Source organism: Priapulus caudatus, unplaced genomic scaffold (genome assembly GCF_000485595.1).
Source record: "Priapulus caudatus unplaced genomic scaffold, Priapulus_caudatus-5.0.1 Scaffold1616, whole genome shotgun sequence".
Lineage (NCBI taxonomy): Eukaryota > Metazoa > Priapulida > Priapulimorpha > Priapulimorphida > Priapulidae > Priapulus > Priapulus caudatus.
The window spans coordinates 28079-34076 of record NW_014578677.1 but is presented as its reverse complement, the minus strand read 5'-3'; the positions used below and the strand labels follow the sequence as shown (position 1 = coordinate 34076).

Here is a 5998-nt window from a genome sequence, read left to right as displayed (position 1 = left end):
CTCTCTCTCTCTCTCTCTCTCTCTCTCTCTCTCTCTCTCTCTCTCTCTCTCTCTCTCTATTTCTCTCTCTCTCTCTCTCTCTCTCTCTCTCTCTCTCTCACTAACCTTCTCTCTCTCTCTTGCAGCATTCGTGAACGCGGGCAGCGCGGAGACGGGTCGTGACGGAGTAGAAACGTTGTTTCTCGTCAACCGCCAGGAGCACCGCGAGCGCGTCCGCCGCATGAGGGCGCTACTGTACGGCGGCAGCGCCGAGTCGACGCAATCCACGCGCACCGCCGTCTCCTGTCTCGGCGCCGACGATGCGCGGCGCCCCCGTGCGGCCGTCGTCGGCAACGGGACCGTGTCGTCGCGACCGTACCCGCCTCTCCGCCAACTCAACTCATCCACTAGGCTCATCGGGCAGACGGATGGAGGAGGAGGAGGAGGAGGAGGGGAGAGAAGGAGGAAGAAGAAGGAGGAGGAGGAGGAGGAACCGGCAGTGACAAAGAAGGAGGAGGAGGAGGAGGAGGAGGAGTCGGGGACGACGCGCGACGCGGGGCTTCTATTCAGCGTCGGCGACACGAGCGAGAGCGACGACGGAGGCGGACGTCGTTCGTCGCCCGACGGGTCGGAGCGCAGCGGTGGCGCCACCTCGCCGGAGCCGGAGGTGCGGACGCGCGACGGAGCGGTGGCGAACCCGTTCCCCGAGCTTACGTAGTCAGACGCCCCTCGGATCTCTCTCTCTCTCCGCCCGTGCGAGAAAGAGAGAGAAGAGAGGCGGTGTTTTCTCTGTAAGAGGGTGCGAGATATATATATATTTATATATAGAGAGAGAGAGATAGAGAGAGAGAGAGAGATAGAGAGAGAGAGAGAGAGAGAAAGAAAGAGAGAAAGAGAGAGAGCGCAAGTATGCGCCAGCTGCAGGGGCGTAGCATGAACCATTTTACCTGGGGAAGGGGAAAGGGGGTTAAAGCAACGTGCTGGAGTTGTGTTCTGGGCAGGTGACCGTGATTAAATCGCCTTTGACCATGTAACAGAATCTATATTTCTCTAGGGGGGAGGGGTGAACATGGGCTCCCTTGCTACGGCTCTGTGGTGGCGCTTGCATGAGTCAGATTTGTGGTGCCTGGTACGGCTACTACTGCGGCTGGTTACCTAGTGTTATATACCTTGGCAGGGTATCTGGTGTTACCTACCTACCTTGGTGTTACATACATTGGCAGGGTATCTTGTGTTACCTACCTTGGTGTTACATACATTGGCAGGGTATCTTGTGTTACCTACCTTGGTGTTATATACCTTGGTATGGTATCTGGTGTTACATATATTAGCTGGTTACCTGGTGTTATATACCTTGGTGTTACATACATTGGCTGGCTACCTGGTCTACATACCTTTGTGTTACGTACCGTACATAGATGCCTAACCTGCTCACATAGTCATCATACAAGCGTCTGTTTGTTCGGTTCTACATATCCATACTCACCCTTTGTAAATACCCTGCATGCCTTGCGTGCGTATCTAGTCTGTATGCTCCGGTGCGACCCCCCCCCCTCGCCCCTGCATCTCTGAGATGCGGACCCAGCCCCCCCCTCCCCACTGCATCTCTGTGCGAGCTTCCGCACCCATCCCTGCATCTCTACGCCTGTAATTATGTAATAACCTACCTACTGAGCTACCAGCTGGTGTATATAAATATCACCACGGCACAGCTACGCGCAACGCACGCACGCGCACACACACACAAACACACACACAGCACACACACATAGCACACACGACACAGCGCACACACACACAGGCAGCACATAGGCAGCACGAGTCAACGACAACCACACACATCATAGCAGGAGCAGACATATATAACATAGTTTTTATTGTACGGTGTCTAGTATATTACGAGTATGCCAACTACCCATCCTATCGTGTGGAGCGAGACGCATCTTCGATGTATGATTCCCTAAGGCTTGGTAAAGTTACACGCCTCTCTCAATATAATATAGGTTCTTTTATATAGGCCCTAATATAGGTTCCAATAATACACCCCCCTAGGGAACCATATAGGCGCCTGGGGCTATGGTTCCACTATAGGCCCCCTAATGGTTCTATTTTTTCTGGGGAAGCAGTCCGTAGCTTTCACGCAGATTCCTCAAAAGGGGTTCAATGACTAAAATAAGGTTAAGAACCACTGCTATGAGCGGCCTAACAGGATCCTATAAGATTCCATATAGGTCATCGTAAAGTTCCATAGGAGTCATATACGTCCTTTAAAAATGATCGTAAAGATCTGATACGATATAGAATGCTTTCATCAACGCACGCCAGTTGAGATGTTTGTTTTTGGTGGCTTTACGCGTTCAGCGTGTGTTCTGCTTTTTTCAAAATTCTGGATAGAGGCAACTAGGCCTGCGCTCGTGCGTGTGTGCTGGTGTTTGTTATGTTATGTGGTGTGGATTCCACGCGAGATTGTCTAGGAGACTGAACCAGTGTAAGAACGGAGTATATCGGTCACGTTACGAGATCGAGCATGTTACGATGAATAAATAGGAGATGTTAAGGGAGCATAATATATTGTATTATGTCAATCAGAAGCACATGTTCTGACGCGAGCAATAATATAATTGTATGTCACAGCAAACATATATTGTATTTCACAGAAGCATAATTTATTGTTACGGGCATATATTGTATGTACAGAAGTATAATATTATTGTTATGTCACAGAAACATATATTGATGTCACAAAGCATATAATTGTATGTTACGCGGGGCATATATTGTAATGTACAGCAAGCATATATTGTATGTCACTGAAGCATATATTGTATGTTGCGGGGCATACATTGTATGTTGGGGCGGGCATAATTAGTGTTGTATGTCACAGAAGCATATATTCGTTTATGGAAACATAATATATTGTCATGTTGCGGCAAGCATATATTGTATGTAGCGAAGCATATATTGTATGCTTGCGGGGCATAATTACATTGTATGTACAGAAGTCATATATTGTATGTTGCGGGCATAATTACATTGTATGTACAGAAGCATATATTGTATGTCACAGAAGCATATATTCAGTTTACGGAAACAAAATATATTGATGTACAGCAGGATATAGTGAGTCCGTTACGGAAGCATGTTGATTACACTAAAATGCTATTGGATGGAAATATCCGGGGTGATAACAACCGATAATTGATCGAGTATCGATTAGCACATAGGACTGCCGACGAGGATATCGCATATACCGGTTTTAGTATCTGTAGTGGAATGCTGTTTAGCAAATGCGTGATTGGAAGAACTTAAGATGTATCCAAGCTGACTGTGTTATAACTTCCTGCAAGGCGAATGCCGAGTAGCCTCTCTCCGCCTCTACGATGATATACATATATATATATATATATATATAATATATATATATATATATATTATATTATATATAGAGAGAGAGAGAGAGAGAGAGAGAGAGAGAGAGAGAGAGAGAGCGATAGAAACAAAGAAAGAGAGAGAGAGAGAGCAGAGAGCGATAGAAACAAGAAAGAGAGAGATAGAGAGAGAGAGAGAGAGAGAGAGAGGAGAGAGAGAGAGAGAGACGAGAGAGAGAAGAGAGAGAGAGAGAGAGAGAGAGAGAGAGAGAGAGAGAGAGAGAAATAGAGAGATGGACAGTGTGTCCGGCTGCAGCAGGGGTATGTATATATTCTCAGTAAGAGTTCACGAACAGACAGGGGAGATTCGCCTCGTGTTCTCGCGTGTTCTCGCGGCGGTGCTGTCGGCAAAAGCTGCACCACGTACGGTAGTTCGCTATGTATTATATTATACGTGTTCTGCTAGGTATTTTTTTTCGGAATTTGCTCAATCATTGACAGTGTAGCGTGTGTTAGGGTTAACAGCACAGCGCGGGGTTGATGCTACTGCTGCTGTTGTTGTTTTTGCTGATGCTGTTGTTTGCTGCTGCCTGCTGCTGCTGGTGTGTGGTGGTGGGTGGTGGTGGTGGTGATGGTGGTGGTAGCGTGCTGCTGCTGTTGCTGCTGCTGCGGTTGCTACTGCTGCTACTGCCTACTACTACTGCGCTGCCTGCTGCTGGCTGCTGCTGCTGCTGCTGGTTGGTCGGTGGTGCTGGTGCTGCCTGCTGCTGCTGGTGGTGGTGGTGATGGTGCTACTACTACTGCTGCTGCTGCTACTACTACTGCTGCTGCTGCTGCTGCTGCTGTTACTGCCTACTACTACTGCTTCAATGCTTTGCCCCGATTTAATCATCGGGGATATGGAATGTTGACGACGTGACGCCTCACCGTCGAAAAATTAGGGGAAAGTTGTCTAAATGTACAGTTCGTGAATCATTGACGCTAGTCTTAATGTCTGACGGCCGCGACGTTTTTTATGGATTTTTAATTTGCAGAAGTATATTTTTGGTCGCACTTTTATTTTTCGTCTTTCATATAGTTAGGCATAATGTATTGATTGATGTGGGCGTGACGTCACAACCGCGGTATTGTTTGAACGTATATTTTCCTAAATAGAGAGAGGGGGGAGAGTGAGAGAGAGCGAGAGAGGGAGCGAGAGATGAGCGCGCTGCAGAGAGAGAGCAAAGAGAGAGCGAGCGAGAGAGTCCATCTGGTGTCCAACTGGTTACCCACGAGTCTTAACCCACAGACACCTTCATCACATAATATATATATATATATATCATCAGGGGTTAATAATGACAAATTGTCATTATTAATTTGTCGTTATTTCTCATTATTTGTCACAATGTCATTGTCGTGACGCTCCTGATATCGTGTATGTATATTATAGGATGGTTCTTTGTCCTAGCATTGTTCATGGTTGTTGTATGAAGATCCTACGATATGTTACCGATTGTTGTTCTTACTGATCTTGTATTAACTAATTACGGCTGGTGTTTGTAATTAGGCCGTTAATTACGGCTGGTGTTTGCAATTACGGCTGGTGTTTGTAATTAGGCCGATAATTACGGCTGGTGTTCGTAATTAGACCGTTAATTACGGGTGGTGTTCGTAATTAGGCCGTTAATTACGGCTGGTGTTCGTAATTAGGCCGTTAATTACGGCTGGTGTTTATAATTAGGCCGTTAATTACGGCTGGTGTTCGTAATTAGGCCGTTAATTACGGCTAGTGTTTGTAATTAGGCCGTTAATTACGGCTGGTGTTTGTACTTAAGCCGTTAATTACGGCTGGTGTTTGTAATTAACCCGTTAATTACGGCTGGCGTTTGTAATTAGGCCGATAATTAAGGGTTTGTTTTGACTCGTGTTCTTGCTCATTGCTCAATGGTCTCGTTGTATCTTTGATTAGTCGATTAAATGTCGTTTTGAATGTCTGAGATGCAGTTATTTTTGGTGTAAGTTTGAATGTTGAATTGTTTGAATGTTTCCCTGACTATATGATGCAGACTACTCACTAGTGACACCAACAACATCATCACCACCAGTACAGGGTCCCCACAGCCCTCGAAAGTCCTTGAGTTTTGTCCTTTGTCCTTTGTCATTGAATTAGGATGTAAAACAATTATTTGTTACTTTATATATGAATCTGAGGTATATATGATGACTATAAAATGCTAAAACTACTTATCACAGATTGTCCTTGAAATGTCCTTGAAGTCTTTGAAAAAATAATTCACACTTTTGTGGGAACCATGTACTGAGTACCTAGCAGTAATAATGTACCATATAGAATCAACCATCACGAAAAACCAAGAAAAAAACAATAATACCTTATTATTCAATATCTGGTATTCTATCTATTTCTATCTATCTATATCTGATATGTCTATCTATTTACATGTTAGCTTAATCTATATCCTATCACGTTATATTCTCTCGGGAATAAGTGATCCCCCTCCCTCAAATGGTATCGCCCACGGCATCAGTTGCACTGTGAAAAGTTAGCAAGGAAAATGGCCGGTTTTCATCTAAACTTTTTCACCCCCCCCCCAAAGCACAAAATATGATTATACGGCTATAATACGCGTTTTTACAGTCACTCAAACGCA

At 45.4% G+C, this 5998-nt stretch overlaps 1 long non-coding RNA gene across 1 annotated transcript in view; it reads left to right on the top strand.

The window, feature by feature from the left end:
- LOC106817166 overlaps positions 1 to 5419 on the top strand; it is a 22424-nt gene extending 17005 nt beyond the window's left edge. The window contains exon 3 of the long non-coding RNA XR_001395001.1: positions 5408 to 5419. This is a non-coding gene — a long non-coding RNA (uncharacterized LOC106817166). The remainder of the gene's footprint in view (positions 1 to 5407) is intronic.
- The last annotated feature ends 579 nt before the right edge of the window (positions 5420 to 5998 follow it).